This window comes from Gorilla gorilla, chromosome 11 (assembly GCF_029281585.2).
Source record: "Gorilla gorilla gorilla isolate KB3781 chromosome 11, NHGRI_mGorGor1-v2.1_pri, whole genome shotgun sequence".
Taxonomy (NCBI): domain Eukaryota; kingdom Metazoa; phylum Chordata; class Mammalia; order Primates; family Hominidae; genus Gorilla; species Gorilla gorilla.
Genome location: NC_073235.2, coordinates 133,722,501 through 133,745,051, shown reverse-complemented (window position 1 = coordinate 133,745,051; position 22,551 = coordinate 133,722,501). Strand labels below are relative to the sequence as shown.

The following is a 22,551-nucleotide window of genomic DNA, read 5'->3' as shown; positions in this document are numbered from 1 at the left end:
TCCCACTCCAATAGAATGATATCTATCTGGGCACCAGGTAAGCAAAATGGTGATTTTAAAAAAATCTTTGATTTTTGTGTGGTTGGGTTTTCCACAATGAGTATTTATTACATGCATAAATTTTAACAAGGAGTCTGTCATTGTGTACACTTTATTTTATTGTATTTTATTTTATTTTGAGATGAAGTCTCGCCCTGTCACCCAGGCTGGAGTGCAGTGGTGCGACCTTGGCTCACTGCAACCTCCATCTCTTGGGTTCAAGTGATTCTCGTGCCTCAGCCTCCCGAGTAGCTGGGATTACAGGCGCCCACCACCATGCCTGGCTAATTTTTGTATTTTTAGTAGAGATGGGGTTTCACCATGTTGACCAGGCTGGTCTCGAACTCCTGACCTCAAGTGATCTGTCCACCTCGGCCTCCCAAAGTGCTGGGATCACAGGCGTGAGCCACAACACCTGGCCATTGTGTACATTTTTCAGTCAACCAATTCCAACAGTACAATTACTATTATACACATGGGGAGCATTAAAAATGGTTCCTGAACCTGAAAAGGTCAGGAACACTGATATAAGAATTTGGGGCCCAGTCATTTGTGTGTGAGTCTGAAGTTGAAACTGGAGTGGCCTGTCTGGGTTCTGCTTGGCCCGGTTTTTTGGGGGTTCTGGTGGCCTCTATTTGGGCCCCTTGAATTTCAGAAGAGGTTGTTAACCCTGCGCAGCTGTCTATTCAAACATTGAGATTTACACTTAACCAGCAATGTGGAATATTCTGGATCCTTGTTAGATCAGAGCCACAACCTCAAACTCACTGCTGTTCAATACTTAGCAAACATTTGGTCGAATTGAAGAAATATTTAGGAAGACTTGTCTCCATGGCAGTACAAAGAAAAAGCGTGCTCTCTACTCACAGCACTTCTGGCACCAAATACGTGGCTTTTCCATATCACGAAATTCTCCAGTTCTCTGAGGATACCAGCTGGGTGTCCAGTGATTCAATTCTAGCATGAACAAACTAGAGTTCCATCAAAGCATGCAGGTTAAGGGCTCAGTCCCACAAGCCTGCCCCCCACTTCAGACGCCAATCTCAAATAGTGGGCCCCCAAGTTATTCACACTTCTGTCTGACTTGGCTACAAATTGGGGACTCCTATGAACCCTTCCTCAGGTCCCGTAATTGGTTCTAACAGCTCACATAACTCAGGGAAGCACTTAATTTGTGTCTGCTGGTTATTATACGGGATACAATAAAGGGCACAGATGGAAGCCAGGTGAGGAGCAGGTACAAAGGGAAAGGTCCCACAGGCTCCCAAGCAGAGGAGTTTCTGTCCTTATGAAGTTGGAGTGCACCACTCTCCCAGAATGGATACTCACCCACCCAGAAGCTCTCCAAATGCCTTTTTTGTTTGTTTGTTTTTGACAGAGTCTCGCTCTGTTACCCAGGCTGGAGTGTAATGGCATGATCTCAGCTCACTGCAACCTCCATCCCACGAGTTCAAGTGATTCTCGTGCCTCAACCTCCCAAGTAGCTGGGATTATAGATGAAGGCTACCAAGCTCAGCTAATTTTTGTATTTTTAGTAGAGACAGGGTTTTGCCACGTTGGCCAAGCTAGTCTCAAACTCCTGACCTCAAGTGATTCTCCCACCTCAGCCTTTCAAAATGCTGGGATTACAGGCATAAGCCACTGCACCTGGCCTGTTTGGGGTTTTTATAGAGGTTCTGGCTATGTAGACATGATTGATTAAATCTTTGGTCATTAATGATTACCTCAATCTGTAGCCCTTCTCCACTCTCTGGAGGTGGGGGTGTTTGGGGAGTAGGGGTCAGGGGAATGGGGAATAAAGGAGCTGAAAGTTCCAACCCTTTAAAATACACGGTTATTTCCTCTGGCCATCAGCCCCAGCCTCCAAGTGTCAGCTTATTAGATAAACTCAGGTTTGGTTGAAGAAGGCTTATGATAAGTAACAAATACTCCTCACTCCTATCACTCAGAAATTCCAAGGGTTTTAGGAGCTCTGTGCCAGGAACGTGGGATGAAGGCTAAATATATGTATTTTTTATTGTATCACAATATCATGGGCAGTCACACATTCATTCACGCACGAGAGAGCTCCATTCTTCATTAGCATTTATTTTGGAATTGAATATGGCGGCTTGGATGACCCCATGCTTTCCACCCCGGTAGGATTCCTTTATTTACACTCACATGGGTTAATGTGTTAACTTAAATAAGGGAGGTTAACAATCCTCGAGGTACTCATTGTTTTGTTTACTGTAAAGATGGTTTTAGGGCCTTGTTTACTACGTGACACAGGCCATTTGGATAGAAACACATGGAAGAAATACCTTTCTGGTCTTCGAATTTGTCTTCTTCTGAGCACTGGATTTGTTTTTATCCAATGGACATTGTGAGTAATACAGCTGGTCTTGTTTTTTCTTTGCATAGGCTGCTGGGAAGCTGAGTCAAATTGTGACCCATATCTAGCAAGTGTAAAGGACTTTCAAGGCAAACACTTTGTGTATTAATCTCATCCCTGGATTCACTTTATTTCTTTCGACCTAATTTTCTTTCCCTTCTTCCTAATGTCCTCCATGTCTTTTTTTAAAAAAAGTATTTTGTGAGTTAACTTAAACATTTTTCCTTTATTTTTTAGTCAGTGGAAAACAAAAAGAAAGGTACACATAAAATATTTAAAATCTTATATTTTCTCCTGGCCTCTTATACTGCTCTCTGTGCCATTCTCTGATCCTGGAAGCTCAGGGATTTTATTGGGTTTTAAGTTTTCATTTTAGTCTGAGAATAATCATTTTGTTACCACTACTGTGTTTACTGTGGTAGAAAGAATTGTCATCGGTCAGGCTTGGTGGCTCACGTCTGTAATCCCAGCACTTTGGGAGTCTGAGGCTGGCAGATCACGAGGTCAATAGATTGAGAGCATCCCGGCCAACATGGTGCAACCCTGTCTCTACTAAAAATACAAAAATTAGCTGGAAGTGGTGGTGCACGCCTGTAGTCCCAGTTACTTGGGAGGCTGAGGCAGGAGAATTGCTTGAACCCGGGAGGTGGAGGTTGCAGTGAGCTGAGATCGCGCCACTGCACTCCAGCCTGGTCACAGAGTGAGACTCTGTCTCAAAAAATAAAAAAAAAGAAAAGAAAAAGAAAGAAAGAATTGTTATCTACTTGCATCCTTTAAAAAGTCTTTTTCTGGTATGTACTTGATACTGGACACCATAATTATGAACTTATCTTTATTCTCTGGATAGTGGAATGTGACTCAGAAATCTATTCAGAAATTCATATCCTTGTGCAGTTTTTTTGTTTGTTTTCTTTTTGGAGACGGAGTCTCACTCTGTTGCCCAGGCTGGAGTGCAGTGGCACAATTTCAGTTCACTGCAACCTCCATCTCCTGGGTTCAAGTGATTCTCCTGCCTCAGCCTCCCGAGTATCTGGGACTACAGGCACACGCCACCATGCCCGGCTAATTTTTATATTTTTAGTAGAGACGGAGTTTCACCATGTTGGCCAGGCTGGTCTCAAACCCCTGACCTCAGGTCATCCGCCTGCCTCAGCCTCCCAAAGTGCTGGGATTACAGGCATGAGCCACCACGCCCAGCCCCTATGCAGTTTTATAATTCTCTAAGAATTCTAAGAATTTTGACTTTTTCAGCATTATTTTTTTCTCTTTGGCCATGGACTTAGGACAGATTGACATCATAAAGTCACTAATTTGTCCCTAGAAGCAAACTTGAGAAGACAACTCTGCAGTCCACAGAGCTCAGTAGAACCTCAGTTAACCGCTGGCTGCCTCCGCCACCAACAGATACAACAAAGGGCTTTTGATACAACAGTGGTCGCTTGCTTACACTACGTATGTATTTATTCTGGTGTTATTTTGAAAGCAGTCGTTGCAGTCCTCTTCTCAGCACGTTTCTTGTAGAAAAAATAAAACTTAAAGTCATTAAAAAAGAAAAAATTATCACCCATCTTCCTATTACTAGCAACTAGGGGGTTAGCAGTCCAGATTTTTAATTAAGTGTATATTCAACAAATATTTATTGATAACCTACCATGTGTTAATCTGCTAATCACTGTGTTATGTCCTGGAATATAGCAGGATTCAAAACTAGATGTCATCCATACTGTACGCCTTATACTGTGATCTCATTGCCCATAATACATTTATACAAACCGGATCACCCAGTATATAGTGTTCAGTGACCTGCTTTTCTCACTGGACATACACATTCTGGATATCCTTCCATGTCATCTTAGGCCAACATCATTATTTCAAAAGGCTGAATAATATTATGCATATGATTAACCATAGTTTATTCTAATCAGTGCCCTAATAAAATGAACTTTTATGCAATTATAAAAGGCACTTCTGTGCACATCCTTACAAATATAGATCTGTGCACTGGTCTTATTATTTCAAGATGCTGTTAAAACATCCTCAGATGCACCGGTGTGGAATATTGGTTCCACATCACCCAGGATCTTTTTGGCTTTTCTAGTTCAATGACTGCAGCTGCACCCGGGTGATCTTTTTGTGCAGTAGCCCACAATGTTTACATTTAGGTCTATCTGACCAGGAATGCTTGTGAGATGGTGGAAGAGTGAAAGAGAGGGGCTGGCTTTATCCTTTTTTAAAAAAAATCGAGTCAGAGTGAGACTCTGTCTCCCAGGCTGGAGTGCAGTGGTGCAATCTCGGCTCACTGCAACCTCCGCTTCCTGGTTCAAGTGATTCTCCTGCCTCAGCCTCCTGAGTAGCTGAGGTTACCAGTGTGTGCCCCTATGCCTGGATAATTTTTGTATTTTTAGTAGAGATGGGGTTTCACCACGTTGGCCAGGCTGGTCTTGAACTCCTGACCTCAAGCGATCCACCTGCCTCAGCCTCCCAAAGTGCTGGGATTACAGGCGTGAGCCACGGCACCCGGCCTGGCTTTATCCTTATAATAATATTACATCAACAGCATCATCTCAAATTGGTCTTTTAGTTAATAGTTAATGATTAAATTGCCTTGTCACTTGTCACTTCTAGTGGTGGAAGGAGCCAACTCTCCTTCTATTTCTTGATACATTCTTCCTGCGTTAGTGTGTTGCTCGATAAGTGTGTATCTGGTAGGCGAATGCATGCAGGAACAGATCCCAGGACTGGAGAAATGGTGTGGACGAGGGACAGACAATCCACAGTGGGAGGTGACACATGGGAGGCAGAGGGGATATGCTGACAGGCAGGCTGGAGTTTAGTATCATGGACAAGTTACAGATGCATGTTTCAATTTCTAGAGAAAACTCTAGAAGCAACACCAAGAGGCTGAGCTAAAATTTAATAAATGAAGTCAATGGCATACTACATGATATCCAATTCACCCAAAATAAGAGCAAGAAGGGCAAGCAAAGAAAAAAGAAACATGAGACAAATAGAAAACCAAACCAAGATGGTAAACCCGACCATACAGTAATAGTTATCTAATATCAATGACCTAAATTTTTTTTTTTTTTTGAGACGGAGTCTTGCTCTGTCACCCAGGTTGGAGTGCAATGGCGCGATCTCAGCTCACTGCAAGCTCCGCCTCCCGGGTTCACATCATTATCCTGCCTCAGCCTCCCAAGTAGCTGGGACTACAGGCGCCCGCCACTGCGCCCGTCTAATTTTTTGTATTTTTATTAGAGATGGGGTTTCACCGTGTTAGCCAGGATGGTCTCGATCTCCTGACCTCATGATCTGCCCGCCTCAGCCTCCCAAACTGCTGGGATTACAGGCGTGAGCCAACACACCCGGCCTTAAATACTTTTATGTAACAGACAGAGATTGACAGACTGTGTAAAAAAACATAGAATATTTACCAGTATAGATCATATGCACATTCACTAAGACCATATGCAGGGCCCTCTTAATAAACAAACCTTAATAAATTTCAAAGGATTGAAAATACACAGAGTACATTTTCTGAGGTATTAAATTAGTAATCAATCACAGAGGTATTAAATTGATCATGAATAACAGTATAATATCTAGAAATTCCTGAATATGTGGAAATTGAGCAACATATTTCTTTTCTCTTTTCTTTTTTTTTTTTTTTTTTGAGACAAGGTCTCACTCTGTTGCCCAGGCTGGGGTGCAGTGGCTCTATCACTGCTCACTGTAGCATTGACCTTCCAGGCTCAAGTGATCCTCCTAACTCGGCCTCCAGAGTAGCTGAAATCACAGTTCCAGAACACTTAAAAAGGCCTTGCGACTTTTTAATTTGTCCCACAGTTTATTTAAAAGCGCACTGCTCAGGCCAGTGGTGGATCATGCCTGTAATCCCAGCACTTTGGGAGGCCTAGGCAGGAAGTTCTCTTGAGCCCAGGAGATTAGGACCACCTGGGCAGCGTAGTTAGACTTTGTCTCTACTAAAAAAAAAAAAAAAATTAGCCAGGTGTGGTGGCGTATGCCTGAAGTTCCAGCTACACAGGAGGCTGAGGTGCAGAAATCACTTGCGCTCGGAGGTCCAGGCTGCAGTGAGCTGTGATGGGGCCACTGCATTCCAGCCTGGGTGATAAGTGAAAGCCTCTGTCTCCAAAAAAAATTTTTTTAATAAGCTAGGCACGGTGGTTCACTCCTGTAATCCCAACACTTTTGGAGGCTGTGTTGGGAAGACTGCTTGAGCCCAGGAGTACGAGACCAGCCTGGGCAACATAGTGAGACTTTGTCTCTACAAAAAAATTAAAAAAAATGAGCCAGTTGTGGTGGTGTGCACCTGTCGTTCCATCTACTCTGGAGTATAAGGCGTGAAGATCACTTGAGCCCAGGAGGTTGAGGCTGCAGTGAGCTGTGATTGAGCCACTGCACTCCTGCCTGGGCAACAGAGCAAGACCCTGTCTAAAAAACGGTCACAAGTGACATTATGGAATATGTTTAGTTGAATAAAAGTAAAAATAAAGGTCCAAAATTTGTGGGATGCAATTACATTAGTACACAAAAATATTTTTCTTAAAAATAGCTATGGACTGGTGATTATTACGTGCCTCCCTTTCTCCTCAACTTTTTGAATGGGAGTATTGCAGTTTTCCTGGCTCTACAGTATTTTTCAGGTGTTGGAGGAATAGATAACTGGTCTTTTTAGTTCATAGGTCTCTGCTCCTAGGAACAACACCTGGGGAACCTTACCTGAATAGCATCGTTCCCCCTGGATCTGACTTTGATGGTGAAATCAGGGACTTCAAGCCTGAGCCTAATGTTGCCACAGAAAGATACTTTGGAAGTTCTGTTTTTGCCTTTAGGGATGACCCTATTTTGCAAGCAGATATGAATTATTAAGAGTCAGAGGGCAGACAATGGTAGGTTGTTACATTAGTAGCCCCAGTGAACTATCCCTTCTGGTATATAATTCTGTGTTAACTCAGGGTGTGGCCAACAGGACATCAGCTAGAATGATGCAAGCAGAGATTTGATAAGTGCCCCCCAGTGGGGCTTGCCCTCTTGAAACACTCTTCAGAATGCAGCTGTGACACACAAAGCAGCCCATATTAGACTACTGAACAATGAAGGCAATGTAGAGAGAGACTCTAGAGGATGAGAGGCAATTAATCTTGGGTGCTGCAGTTCCCACCAAACTCCCAACTGAATGCATTTGCATGAGTAACTTCATATCTACCGCTTAGAGCAGAAGACTCCCACCAAACTCCCAACTGAATGCATTTGCATGAGTAACTTCATATCTACCGCTTAGAGCAGAAGACTCCCACCAAACTCCCAACTGAATGCATTTGCATGAGTAACTTCATCTCTACCGCTTAGAGCAGAACACCCAGCCAGTTGAGCCCCATCAATCCATAGAATCATGAAAAATAACAAATCATTTTGTTTTAAGCCACTAAATTTTGGCGTGATTTGTTATGTGACAGTAGGTAACTGAAACACATAAAAAACATCATGGGATGATCTTTCAGAGTCTTCTCAAAATGAGACAGGAATTTTGAGAAGACTTTTTCCAGGCCTTTTTACCCCCACATGGTCCTGTCATTGATTCATGTTGCCTCTGGGGAAGCGGTGTGATCTTGGGGTGAGGCAGCTTACTTTAGCCAAGGGCAATGCCCAGAGACAGGCATAACTACAAGCAGCCAGCACTCTGGCATCTGGGGAAATGAGGGCCTTGATCTGGGTAGCACACTACAGCATTCACTACAGTCATATTTCTGGAGACTTCCATGATTTTCCCATTGGTGGGACACAGGAAAAGTAATTTATTTGATGCCAAGACAACCTCTTGGAAGGCTGTGCCTGCTTTAAAGGAAAGAGCAAATAATTACTTTAAAGACACATAAGTGGGCCAAGGAGGGTATCTCACCAGAATTTCTGGCCCTAGTTGAGTACTCTACTGCCACAGTTGGCCATTGTGGAGTGAGAACTGAGCCTTGGATTTCCCAATTTTAGAAGGCCTTCCTGGTGGAGGTTGCAGTGAGTTGAGATCGCACCACTGCACTCCAGCCTGGGCAACAGAGCAAGACTCTGATTCAAAAAAAAAAAAAAAAAAGAGAAGGCCTCCTAACTCATTTCTGTCTTCCTTACTCAGGCTATGGAAATGTAAGGGCCAGGGGAAAAACTTCGCCTTTGCCCTCTGAAAGTTCACTGAAAAATCAACTCACAGAGGGCAGATTAATTGGAGAAAAGGCATATGAATTTATTTTAATATGCATAGCATAGGGGAATTGCAGGAGAATAATTATCCATTAACCCAATGGGGTGCAGATGCTTATATACCCTTCTTTTTAGGGGAAAGGAAGATGGGGAAGTGTGGATGATTTTAGGGGGATAGCAAATGATTTTTAGGGGAATACAACGTGCTTGAAGAATATACTGTGGCCTGGGACCAAGTCTGTTGGGCCCACAGAGCAGATACAATGGTTTGTGGGGAAAAAAAGTCCATCTAGTGTGTTGACAGACTTTATTCTTTCTTCCTGAGATATGAGTTCAGTTAATGAAAACTCAAGGATGGGACCAGAGGTAACTGTTTTTTTTTTTTCCCCCTTTGGTGTGTCCAGACTTTAGGTAGATAAAGGAACTTCAGAGAACAACTTCATCCTGTGTTTTGAGAGAGACAAACGATAGAGGGTGGGGCGGGGAGTCGAGTGGGGAGGCCAGAGAGAACTTGCCTTGAGGCATCTTCTTCAGTTCAGCATGTCCATGCACCATATTTTGGGGTATTGGTTTCTGGGTCCCAATAGAGGTAATGATAGTAGAGGCATCAGGCAGCTTGTTCTTGGGACCCCAAGTATGGAACAAGAAGTGCAGGGCAAATCTGAGGAGGATATTGAGGGGGTCTGGAAATCAGAGGAGAGTGGCACTGAGAAGGAATCCTTGGCAAAAATATGTGTTTAAGGATGTTCATTGCAATACTAGTTATAAAAGTGAGATTGGGCCGGGCGCGGTGGCTCACGCCTGTAATCCCAGCACTGTGGGAGGCCGAGGTGGGTGAATCACGAGGTCAGGAGATCGAGACCATCCTGGCTAACACGGTGAAACCCCATCTCTACTAAAAATACAAAAAAATTAGCCGGGCGTGGTGGCAGGTGCCTGTAGTCCCAGCTACTCGGGAGGCTGAGGCAGGAGAATGGTGTGAACCCAGGAGGCGGAGCTTGCAGTGAGCTGAGATCACACCACTGCACTCCAGCCTGGGCAACAGAGTGAGACTCCGTCTCAAAAAAAAAAAAAAAAAAGAAAAAGAAAAATCAGGCCAGGCACGGTGGCTGAGGCGGGTGGATCACCTGAGGTCAGGAATTCAAGACCAGCCTGGCCAACATGGTGAAACTCCATCTCTACTAAAAATACAAAAAATTAGCTGGGTGTGGTGGCACGCACCTGTAATCCCAGCTACTTGGGAGGCTGAGGCAGGAGAATGCTTGAACCTGGAAGTGGAGGTTGCAGTGAGCTGAGATCATGCCACTGCACTCCAGCCTGGGTGACAGAGCAAGATGACTCCACCTCAAAAAAAAAAAAAAAAAGAAAAAGAAAAAGAAAAAGCAGTACTGAAAACAGACATGTGTTGATGGCCTTCTCAGCATTCCTTGATCCTGGGGTGTAGAATATCTCTCCCTCCCCTGCTGAAGGTTTGAGTCTTTAAGTCTGCTGAAATAAATGGACAATAGATAAATAAGAGAAAAGGCACACAAATGTATTAACAAGAACATGTGCATAGGGGCCACACAAAATATGAGACTAAAAGAGGGCCAAATGGCTGAAGTTTCTATACCATATGGAAAGGAAGAGAGATTTGGAGCATCTCGGGGGAGGTGGCAATAGGTTATGGGAAGGAGAGGGGAGGAGATGCATGGTGAGCTGAGGTGTTCTTATCATGCAGATGAAGGCTCACAAGCAACAGCCTGCAGAAAGAGTAGAGATGTCCAGTGTGTTGACAAACTTCAGTCTTTCTTCCTGCAATATGAGTTCAGATGGCAGCTTGTGGTAAAATTTCTCTGTCATGATGGGTGTGGTGGCTCATGCCTGTTGTCCCAGCACTTTGGGAGGCTGAGGCGGGCGGATCACCTGAGGTCAGGAGTTCGAGACCAGCCTGACCAACATGTTTAAACCCCAACTCTACTAAAAATATAAAAATTAGCTGGGCAGGGTGGTGTGCTCCTGTAATCCCAGCTACTCAGGAGGCTGAGGTAGGAGAATGGCTTAAACCTGGGAGGTGGAGGTTGCAGTGAGCTGAGATTGTGCCACTGCACTCCAACCTGGGTGACAGAGTGAGACCCTGTCTAAAAAAAAAAAAGTTTCTCTATCAGACCTTTAAAAGTGTCAGAACTTCTAGTCTCCTTCTCCTGAGAGATCTGGATAAGGCAGATAAACGGGTCTCAGAGGAAGCCTGTTTGCATCCACAATTTACTTCACTAATGTAGATTTCTACTACAGATTCAAAACTCCCCACAAAAACACAGCTTTCCAGAGCTATCCTGTGTCTGTAGCCCCTCTGAATAGCCATCCCAAAATATGCCAAAGAATATTTTTGGGTGGCATATTTTGGTTTCCCACACTTCTTTACTAAAATAACGTAATTTTCATTCGGATATTCTGCCTTCTCTCACACAGCCTACTCACTTCAAGGGAAGCTAATCCAAATCCAACTCACAGGTGGCCCCTAGGTGGCCCCCACATGGCCTCAGCCAGTCAAAACATTCCCAGTTCCCCGGGGCCCAGTCATTGGTGGGGATGTCAACTGAGTTGGTCCAATTAGAGTGAATTATAGGACTCTTGCTCAGAATGCTGGGAAATTCACAGGCTTGTGGGCACTCTCTCTGGATGTAGACAAAGTCCCATTGTACCCGTGGGTGCTTTTGGCTCTGTTCCAGGCTCTGCCATCTTACAACCAAAGGGGAGGGAAGCTGATACCACGGAAGGCAAAGGGGGGCAGTGGGAAAGAAAAGAGCATGTCAGATTAAGCTCTCCCCAAAGCCTGTGTTATCTTTAGACTTTACAGTTACATAAACCATTAAGTTCCCCTATTGTCTAAGGCAGATGGAGCTAGGTTCCCCACTCCCTGTAAATGGGTCTAACTAATATCGTAGCCAGGATTCTTTGAGCAGTACCATGGGCACTAAGGTAAGCTCTGTAGAATCTCATTTGATCAATTACAAAACAGGCATATGATGCAACGCCATGCAGCTGTTTAAAAATGAGATATTACATAGAAAGATTTCTTTGAGAAGTGGGAAAAAAAGCAGACAACAAATATGTGGTATAAAATCCTGTATCATCAGGGTGGGGAAATGTACATTTTAACTGAGTGATGTCTTGATGGTGAATGGGAAAGCTATTGAGAGGAGAGAAGGAGTCTGTTGTTTTCCTGGGTTATCTCAGCTTGAATCCTATCTGATGCCTGAGAGGAGAGAGGAGAGGGCACCCGCTCCTCCAGGGGAAGCCTCCAGGGGTGGGAGGGGCCCCCTAGAAGGCCTGGCTGCAGGCTTGAGTCAGAAGCCAGGGAAGGGACCTAGCCTTTGTTTTTTATTTTCCTTTTGAGATAGAGTCTCAATCTGTTGCCCAAGCTGGAGGGCAGTGGCACGATTTTGGCTCACTGCAACCTCCGCCTTCCAAGTTCACATGATTTTCCTGCCTCAGCCTCCCAAGTAGCTGGGACTATTGGTGCCCGCCACCACACCCAGCTAACCTTCTTCTTCTTTTTTTTTTTTTTTGTAGAGACAGGGTTTCACCATGTTGACCAGGCTGATCTCGAGCCACCTGCCTTGGCTTCCCAAAGTGCTGGGATTTTGGGTGTAAGCCACCATGCCCCGCCAGGACCTAGTCTTTGAAATGCCAAGGCAGAGAATTCGGGGAAGTGTGGGTGGTGGGGCATAGACAGAAATGCCCCGTGCTTTTCACTGCAGTAGAGATCTGCTCCTCTGAGGAGAGCTGAACCCAGAACCTCTTGGTTCTATGGGGGAAGGGAACAGGCAGGCCCAGGGTCCCTGGAATGGAGGTGGAATTGACTCATTTAGAGGCTTGTCTGGCTCATTAGATTTGAGCTTCTGGTGAACAACAGTTCTGTCTTGTGAGTCCCCAGTCACCCAGGGCTACTATGGGCACTCCTAAGCTAGCACTGAATGAAAGGATGGAGGAGGCAAGGCCAAGGTGGGGGTGGGGCACAGACAGGGAAAGTGGGGGCTTCACACCTGCCCATGCCCAAAGAGGTGAGGCTCCCACTTTCTATTTTCAAGCTGGACTTCACAGCTGGAAGTTCTGCTTCCTTGAAATGCAAATGTTATTTTTAAGGAGTCTCCTGCCCAGGGAAATCTTGGTCTGCTTCACAGCTCCGTGGGAATATGCCACTTTAAAGTGTTTGAAAAGAAGAATCCACTTCTGAGACATTTGCATTTTCAGAAAGCTTTCGGTAGAGGGCCAGGCCTTGGAGCTTGTGAATGAGGCCTTTCTGTGTTTGTGGCTCCCTGTGAATAATGCAAGGGGAAGAAGAGAAAGGAGGCACTTTCCATTTCCCCCACAGCTTCAGGCCGAGGGTGCCTAGGGGCCGAGAGGGTTTGGGACGTGTGTGTTGAGTCACTTCTCCTCTGGAGGTTTCCAGGGAGCTGCTTTGCATGAGTTAAGCATGCGGCCTGATTCCAATTCCACAAGCCTCTGTTCCAGGCTTTGCTGCCTCCTCTTGCCTCTAGGATACGACCTTGTGGGTCAATCCTGCAAGGGAGGCCGCTGGCCAGTGCAGGAGGACGGAGCCCGACTGTTTGGTACACGGGGCATTTCTGTCTATGCCTCACCACCCACACCTCCCCTAATTCCCTGCCTTGGCATTTCAAAGACTAGGTCCTGGCGGGGCATGGTGGCTCACACCTGAAATCCCAGCACTTTGGAAGGCCAAGGCAGGTGGCTCGAGATCAGCCTGGTCAACATGGTGAAACCCTGTTTCTACAAAAAAAAAAAAAAAAAAAAAAAGCCAAAACGATAGTTAGCTGGGTGTGGTGGCGGGCGCTGATAGTCCCAGCCACTCAGGTGGACTCCCTTTCTTTCCATCCTTCGCACCTTAGTTGGGACTCTGTAGGGTTTGCTGGTGCTCCCTCTCTCCTCAGTTGGGACTCTGTAGGGTTTGCTGGTGCTCTCTCTCTCCCAAGTTGGGACTCCCTGTAGGGTTTGCTGGTGCTCCCTTTGGCCCATCCCTGGATCATCTTTGCTCTGAGGAGGCAGAGAGAGCCTTGAGAAGGAAGGGCACCTTAACACCTGACCCACAAAACGCTTTGACCCCCATTACAAGAGCCCACTGAAGGTCCTTGGCTTACCCCAGGGGGCTACCTTGAGAGGTCACTGTGAGAAAGATGGAAGTGTTTGGCCAACACCTCTCCCCCATTCTCACCCTCTCCAAACACACAGTCCTCCCAGTGCTCCCACTGTGGCCTGTGTCAGCCTCTTGGTGGGTGTCCTTTTGGAAGGATGGAGACCAGCAGAGTACCTGAGGAGCCCCACGATGCCACCAGGTTGCTGTCCCAATCTTGCACCTGGGATTGCAGAGCTGAGGGGTCCAGATGGGCAGCTTCCGTCCCCCAGGATGCCCCTCAAAGCCAGGAACACACACAGTGTTACTGGAAAAAGGAGACTTACTCCAGACCCCAGGAGCGAGTTCTTGGATTTCATGTGGGAAAGAGGGCGAGTCGCAGTGCATAGCAAAGATAAAACAGTTTATTAGAAACTACTCTATTACAGAACAGGGTGTCCTCAGAAAGCAAGAGGAGGAATTCCTCTAACTGAAACAGCACTTGCTTACATGGGATGTTAAGGCTAAGAATAGTAGACTTTATAAACAAAGGCTTGTGATCAGCTTGTGACAGGCTATTAGCATTGTTATTTTCCTATGTAACTATTGATTTCAGCAAGAATTTATGACAGTACTATTACCTTTAAAGTGAAACTTATTCTCAAATGAAGGATGCTTTGTTCTTTAAATATCGGGACGTTTTCAGACGTTCTGGGTCTCTAGTTAGTCATTAACCCCTTGTTTGAGCTACAAACATCTTGTGATGAAGGGTGTCTAACCCCCAAGGAATGTAACCCAGCAAGTTTGGCTTTATCTGGCCTTTATTCCAGGTGGAGTCACCCTGGTTAAGATGTCCCTGACAATAGGACACCAGGTGAGTTGATTCTAAGGCCAGCCTATAGCCTAGACCAAGAAATGATCCTTCAGTGAGCTGATCATGCCCCTGCACTCCAACCTGGGTGACAGAGTGAGACCCTCAAAAAAAAAAAAAAAAGAAATTACCCTTTATTTTATGTCTGATATTAACTAACCAAAAAAGTTAATAAAATAGACAGCAAATTAGCCAAAATAAAATGCCAGTACAATTAAAAACATGCCTCGAGACTGAGGTGGGCAGATCATCTGAGGTCAGGAGTCCAAGACCAGACTGACCAACACGGTGAAGCCCCGTCTCTACTGAAAATACAAAATTAGCCAGGCATGGTGGCACATGCCCGTAATCCCAGCTACTTGGGAGGCTGAGGCAGGAGAATCGCTTGAACCTGGGAGGTGGAGGTTGCGGTGAGCCGAGGTTGTGTCATTGCACTCCAGCCTGGGCAACAGGAGTGAAACTCCTTCTCAAAAGAAAAAAAAAAAAATCTAAAAACTGGAACCAATCTGAATGTCCATTAACAGGTGAGTAGATAAACACGCTATGGCATGTTCACACAATGAAATACTTCTCAGAAATAAAGAGGAATAAACTATTGATATGTATAGAAATATCATTTAGGTTTAAAATATTATGATGAACAAAAGAAGCCAGGTAAAAAAAGTCCAAACTGATTGAGTCCATTTATGTTAGTTTCTAGAACAGGCAAAATTATGTGTCTATGCGTCTGTCGTGACAGAAATCCAATCAGTCATTGCCTTGGGGGAAGGGGGATGGATACTCAAGAGGGCGCTGGTAGGTGGGGAGACTCGGTGGTGAGTCTTGGAGGTCTGGTGAAACAGGGAGGAGAAGGGGTAAGTCTGAGGACAGAAGAGAAGCGTCTTGGGGAATAAAATGTGATTTGATCCCCGGCAGCATCAAGGCCCACTTGGAGCCCATGGTCATGAATTTCAAGCAAGTCTGGCCTGCACGGCTGAGCTTCCCAAAGTTTAGCTGCACAAGTCCAAGTGCGCAGGAGGCAGAGAACTGGATTTGCCCCAGGGTTGTGGTTTTGCCAAATGAATGGGATGAAGGGAGATGGGCAAGGGAGTTGGAAGTTTCTTTCACCAAATTCATTGTTAATTTCATCAGAACAAAACGATTCTTTTGCTTGTTCCCACAGAGAAAGCAACGTCCCCAAATACATATGAAACACCGATCACTAAAGGCACAAAACAGACACCACATGATCCTCTATTCCACTTCTCTTAGGCAGCTCTGTTCAGCTACGGGGGCTCACCTAGTTCCCCGCCAGTAGCCCAAGTCTCTTTCAGCAACTGCAGCCTCGGGAATCTTCTGTACATAATACCTTCCTGAGGTTGGTTTATCAGCACATTAAAAGCACCTCCTACCAGACACACAGAATGGAGCCCCATTAGAAAAAAACAACTAAACTCTAATGTCATCCTGCAGCAGACTGCAATCCACACACCAGTGTCCAGGGTGTAATCAGATTCTCCAGAAAATGGTATACACAGTCCATTCTTGACTGCTGGCAGTGGCAGGCAGGAGAAGGGCAGAACAGAGGAGGAGAAAGGTTTAAAGGAGAACTCAGTCCCGAGGGGTGAGCTTCTTCTGGAGCTGGTCAGCCCAGACCCTTCATCCTGACCCCAGTGGGAGACAAGTGGGCTTCTCCACTCATCTCCTTGATGCACTCCTCAGATGAGAGCAGACACCCGCAGACCTGAACAGAACTCTTCTTTTTAAATTCTCAACCTCGAGGCCCCTCCTGGAGGAGTCTGAGCCTGGATCTCTCGCTCAGCCCTGCCGCTGGGACCAACCTGGCTCTCTGCCTTGGACACTTTCCTTCTTGCCGCTGGCGATTGGCACCTCATTTCCTCCAGACTCCCAACAAACAGGCGCCTCCAGCTCCTCTGTCCTCCTCATTCACTAGCTCGCAGCTCAGTTCCTCCTGGCTTAGGACAGGAATGCATCTTGGGACATTGGCAAGGGCACTTTTCCAGTTCAAATCTCTGCTTCGACCCCCTGTGACTGGCTGAGGTGTAATAAGTATATGCTGTGCTTGCACATACTGAGGAGGAGCTGCCTGGGGACGGAGAGGCTTCCTGAGTTTCCCAGCGAAGCCAGAGCCTGTAATAGCAGCCTGAAGTGCTGTCCTTCCTCTGATGGGTCATTGGTGGCTGCAGGGCTGATTGACTCCAACATGGCCCCGAGCCTGGGGCCTTGGCAGGACAGGCTGCATGGCAGGTGTCCCCTGAGTCTCACAGCTGCCTTTACCTGGCAGTTTGGTTCCCTGGATCCTGGTTATTTACTTACTCTGTGACTGCGGGATGGCCTGGGTGCCAGGCTTCATGGCCAGCGGGAGGGTGGCTGTCCTCAAGGGTGGGGGTGGGGAGGATGGAGACCAGGTTGTATCTGAAAAGCCAAGGACCTCTCATCTGGTCCTGTGTCCCTGGCACAGTGGACTGGACAGACCAGACAGGCAGCTGCAGGAGGATGGGGCTTCCTGGACTTTCTTCTGCACTTGGATGGATCACTATACTGGGACCAACCTATCTCAAGAATAACCAACTGGACCGGGTGCGGAGGCTCCCAGCACTTTGGGAGGCTGAGGTGGGCGGATCACTTGAAGTCAGAAGTTCGAGACCAGCCTGGCCAAAATGGTGAAACCCCGTCTCTACTAAAAATACAAAAATTAGCCAGATGTGGTGGCGTATGCTTGTAATCCCAGCTACTCGGGAGGCTGAGGCAGGAGAATTGCTTGAACCCGGGAGGTGGAGGTTGCAGTGAGCCAAGATTGAGCCTGGGCGACAGAGCAAGACTGTCTCAAATAAATAAATAATAATAACATAATAACCAGTTGATTGATGGCTTTCTTTTTCTTTTCTGAGACAGGGTCTCCTTTTGTCACCTAGGCTGGATTGCAGTGGCACGATCTCAGCTGACTGCAGCCTTGACCTCCCAGGCTCAAGCGACCCTCCCACCTCAGCCACCCAAATAGCTGGGACTACAGGTGCTAATTTTTGTATTTTTTTTTTTTTTGTAGAAAAATACAAAATATGAGTTTTTGCCATGCTGCCCAGGCTGGTCTCCAATTCCTGGGCTCAAGTCATCTGCCTGCCTTGGCCTCCCAAAACGCTGGGATTACAGGCGTGAGCCACTGCACCAGGCCAATTGATGGTCTTGAGACAATGTTCAGAGCCAGGGTCTGAGCTCAGCCTGGTGAAGATGCTAGACTCTGCTGGAGCTTAGACAATAATACCCCAAAATGAAGGCCTCAGAAGGGAAAGTTTTCTGTGATCTTCTCCTGCCCTCCTATCTCTCAGTCCCATCTCCCCCAAGGCTAGCCATACAAACTCAATCCTTTCCCAAGATGCCATAGAAACCAGAACCCATTCTCCCCAGAGCTAGTCAGAAAACCTAAAAATATTACTTGAATTTTCCCCCAGCCTTGTGTAAGAACTGGTCATAACAAAATGATCTGATCTACCTTGTTTGCAGTCAGTCATAAGACCCCCATTCCAGAGAAGATCTTGCCCCATGCCCCAGAGGAAGGAATACTGCTCAGAGAGGCCGAGAAGAATCTAGACAGACAGGCCTTGCTGGGTTCCCCACATAGTCTATCAGCACTAGATCCGACCCTTCTGTCCAGTCCTATTTCTACAAGGCTGTCCATCTTTGTTGAAACTCAGCATGAAGACAATTTCCTCTGTACCTCTGGGTCTTCATTCTGAAGGCTCCCATGTGTACACATTAATGTGTACGCCTTTCTCCTATTAATCAATTTGCTTCATGTGAGTTTTCAGTGAACCTTTAGGGGACAAAGGGCCTTGGCCCCTATAACTTGCAGGCCCGGCTACAGCCAGACTGTCCCCAGACTCACAGCCACAGCAGTCTTAGTTATTGCATGGTGATAGGAAATATACCTGCTCCCTCTTCTTTCCAGCTCTAAACTTCCCTCTTGAAAGCCCGTATCAGGGGCTGTTGCTTGAAATTGACTGTACTTAAAATAGTCCTCTCCAGTGATCACATTTATACTCACTCTGAATATCACACTCACTCATTATACCACACTCTGAATACGATCGCCTAAGCCAAATCTTAATGTATCCCAAAGTGCTCCCGAGGGTGACAGGTCTACTCATTCATGAGAGTCTGCAATGTGCTGGGAAGGATTTGAGAAGAAAAAACCTGCTCTCTGCCTCCAGGACCTAACCACAGAGTAGCGGATGTGTCAACAGAACTGCACTCGGCAGGATGAAGATAGGGACTCCGGCATGTGGTTGTTTAGCATGTGCAGTTTCCACTCTTCAAGAGGGATCCCTATGGCCCACGACAGGCAACGTGAGCCACAATGCAAGGCCAGTGTGGGAGAGATGAGCCCAGGTGACAGTGACTGTCCGGGAGGATGCTCTTGGGGTTTTGGTGGGATGGTTCTTTATTGTATGGTCTGTCTTGTGCATTACATTCTTGGCCTTCACTACTAACAGCCCACAGCATCCCCCCATCACTGTGACAACCAGCAGCGCCCCACACATTTCCCCGGGGATGGAAGGCTAGTTTTCACCACTGCCCGGGGGATCCAACTGCCAGGATCTGCTGCAAGTCTGCCGCTTGAGGCAGCTGGGAGTTCTCTCTCCTGGCCACTTGAGCATTCATTCTGGTGAGGTGGTGGTGGTGGAGGAAAAAGGGGAGAAGCAGAGGGAGAGCACAGGTCCTGGTTGCAGACCCACAGCCAACTGGAGGGAGCATGTGCTGTTTTTAGCTGCCCAGCGTCCATTCCCCTCTCTTTTGGTAACAGGTTACCCACACTGCAGTTGGAGAATCATTTTCTTCCCTGCTCAGTGCTCACTGTTTCTGTGGATTTTATCCTCATGTTCCAAAGGAGGCTGTGCAGCTCCAGCCTGGCCAATCAGCCCCCTGCATTTTCCTGGGCACAGTGATGGGTACCAGGAGGGACACAGGACCTAGTCAGAGCTGTGATGCTGTTTGCTGTGGGGAGACAGGCCGGCTCACCCTCTCTGCTAGACTTGATCTCTGTAGGCTGGGAGCTGTTGCTGCTGTAGCTAGAATGGAACTAACTCTGCTACAGAGAGAGGGAAATGGCCTGTGCCCCTGGAGCAAGCCACATCTGAACCAGAACTCTCTCCTGACTTTTATAGGAGCTAATACATTTTCATTTTGCTGAAGCCTAGTTTGGGTTAGGTTGTCCAACATTTACAACAAAGGGGGACCTCAATATGCCAGAAAAAGGAAGTGTCTTCAGTCCAGAAGCTGCAGCCATGGAGTCCCCAGTCCCTTCCACCATGTCTATAGGTCCCTTCATTGTGACCTGCAGGACAGGACCACAATACGACCCCACGCAACTCCCACACCTGTTTCAGAAAGGAAATCCTGGGACTGGGGTGTGGGGAATGGGCTCCAGCCTGGCCCATCCTGCCCAATCCCACCAGTGCTGTTGTGGGTAAACCAGCTCCCCGCCTTCCCAGTGGCTGCCCTGCTGGGTCCCGGTCTAACTAATTCTTAGAGTCATAGGAGGTCACCTGGGCATGGGTCTGTGGATGCCTCACAGGCATTCAGCATTGTCCTCCCTCCACCCCTACACCATATGCCGCTGTCACCGTTCCAGTGCATGCGGGAACCTAAACCTCGCACCTGCACTTCTTTGCCTGGGGGCTTCCTCTCCAGAAGGGGACAAAAGTGTGGAGGAATTAACCACCTCCCTCCTCACAGCCTTTCTCCAAGACCAACAGGTTACAAATACCTCAGCTCCCTGTCAGGTGGGATGACCGTGCCGTGTGGTGTGTGTTCTCCATTCTCCCATCCCACGATGCCCCAGCAGGATCAGGCTTCAGCTGCCCTCAATGGCCACTGCATTAGGACTCACTAGTACTGGCTGTCCTCCCTTCTTTGGTGGTTCCTTTTTATTTTTATTTTTATTTTTTGAGACAGGGTCTTGCTATGTCGTCCAGGCTGGAGTGCAGTGGCGCAATCATAGCTCACTGCAGCCTTGACCTCCTGGGCTTAAGCCATCCTCCCGCCTTGGCCTCCCAAAGTCTTGGAATTATAGGCATGAGCCACCAGGCCCAGCCTCCTTCCCTCGTTGACACTCCTCTCCCCTACTGGTGTTTGCTGGGATCACCTTGAACTAAGATTTTGAGTCGCCTGTTCAGGAGCTAGAGGTAAAATCGCACCAGGCACTGGCTGGGTGTAGCCACATCACTAGCACTAAACACAAGGCTGCATGGCAGGCTGCTCCCCATCACAGGTGACCCTAAAAGAAGCTATTTCTAGAGACAGTGTTCCTGGGCACAGGGCCTCTGTCCTCTGGGGTGCAGGCCTGGAGGTGAACCAGCACATTCCTCCTATTCCCACTAACTGGGATTACCCTGGGACAGAGGTGCAGATGACTAACTACGTTAGCTATTGAGTTAAGCTTTATAATCCCTTCCTTTAGAGTGAGAAAATCTAAAGCAAACACTGTGTTCTGTGAGTGTGTGCAGAGAAAGCTGCTCCACCGGGGGTCTGTGGCCCTGAACAGGAATGACAGGCACCAATTCTGCTTGACCTGTGGCCCAAAAGGTCACTGGGGCCCCCAGACCTCCCTTCCTAGTCATTTGCCAAGTCCAACTTTTATGTCTCTAAGTAAAACATGCTAAAGAAACAGAATTCGTTTTTTTCTTCTTTTTTTAAATTTTGGTGAAAAGAGAGGTCCCTTTGATGGAAACTGGATCTGTAAGAAAAACAAGGACAGAGCCAATCAGCTTAGACAATACCCCGTGTGACCTGGAATCCTGGTGGCTTTCCAGTTTCACAGCCTCACAGGTGAGGGTTCAGCAGCTGTGATCCTTCCGTGGAGAAATAAATTATTTAGGATTCAAATTTCTTCCATTCCTTGCACCCACTCCTTCTTTCAGCCACACACCTCAGGCTGTAATGCCTTTTGCCAGGCGCCTGGCCAGGCTTGGCTCCTGCTCAGCTCATCGGTGCCAGCGTCTTCCCCGGGGGCCCCTGCAGCTATGATGGAGTCTCACTCCCCAAAAGCTACACTGCAGTGGTTTGACCACATTCAACGCCCAAAATGGCTGGGAAAGAAGTCCTTTGCTTTTAGGGCCTCACCTTCAGCTGAGGAAGATGCCAAGGGAGAGGTTCACCAAACTTTAGGAAAGAAAATTCTAGAAGCATCTTTCCCCAAAAAGGAAAGATGTCACTGTCGTCAGATGGTTCTTCACTCTCTGGACAGGGAAGGACATCAAACTGCCTGTTGATTAAGAGCTGAGCCTACAAGGTCAGCACGACTTAATGTACCCCCCGTGACGCACCTCCATCGCCCTCCCCTACAGTGACTCTCATACAGGTGCCCGGGCAGCTTTCATTGGCTAAAGTTCTTCCCTGGCCAGTTAAAAAGTAAGCTAATTTTCTTTTCTTTTTCTTTCTTTCTTTTTTTTTTTGAGACAGAGTTTCGCTGTTGTTGCCCAGGCTGGAGTGCAATGGTGCGATCTCGGCTCACTGCAACCTCCGCCACCTGGGTTCACGCCATTCTCCTGCCTCAGCCTCCCGAGTAGCTGGGACTACAGGTACCCGCCACCACGCCCGGCTATTTTTTTTGTATTTTTAGTAGAGACGGGGTTTCACCGTGTTAGCCAGGATGGTCTTGATCTCCTGACCTTGTGATCTGCCTGCCTCGGCCTCCCAAACTGCTGGGATTACAGGGGTGAGCCACCACACCCGGCCTTTTTTTTTTTTTTTTTTTTTCTTGAGACAGGGTCTCATGAGTTCTGTCACCCAGGCTGGAGTGCAGTGGTGCAATTATAGCTCATTGCAACCTCCAACTGCTGAGCTCATGCAATCCTTCCACCTCAGCCTCCCAAATAGCTGGGATTACAGGTGTGTACGACCATGCCTGGCTAATTTTTTAACCTTTTTTTCTTCTTCTTTCTCTTT

At 47.0% G+C, this 22,551-nt stretch overlaps 1 protein-coding gene across 3 annotated transcripts in view; it reads right to left on the bottom strand.

Annotated features, from left to right (window-relative positions):
- Window positions 1–10,288: 10,288 nt before the first annotated feature.
- The window catches only part of SPATA3 (spermatogenesis associated 3), a 22,844-nt gene continuing 10,581 nt past the window's right edge, over window positions 10,289–22,551 (bottom strand). For 2 of the 3 annotated variants that reach the window (XM_031008917.2, XM_004033338.5), the window contains exon 4: window positions 21,277–21,340. The gene's annotated coding sequence lies outside the window, so the exon portion shown is untranslated. Of the gene's footprint in view, window positions 10,418–21,276; window positions 21,341–22,551 lie in introns of those variants that run through there. The other variant, XM_055379742.2, reaches the window with a different exon arrangement.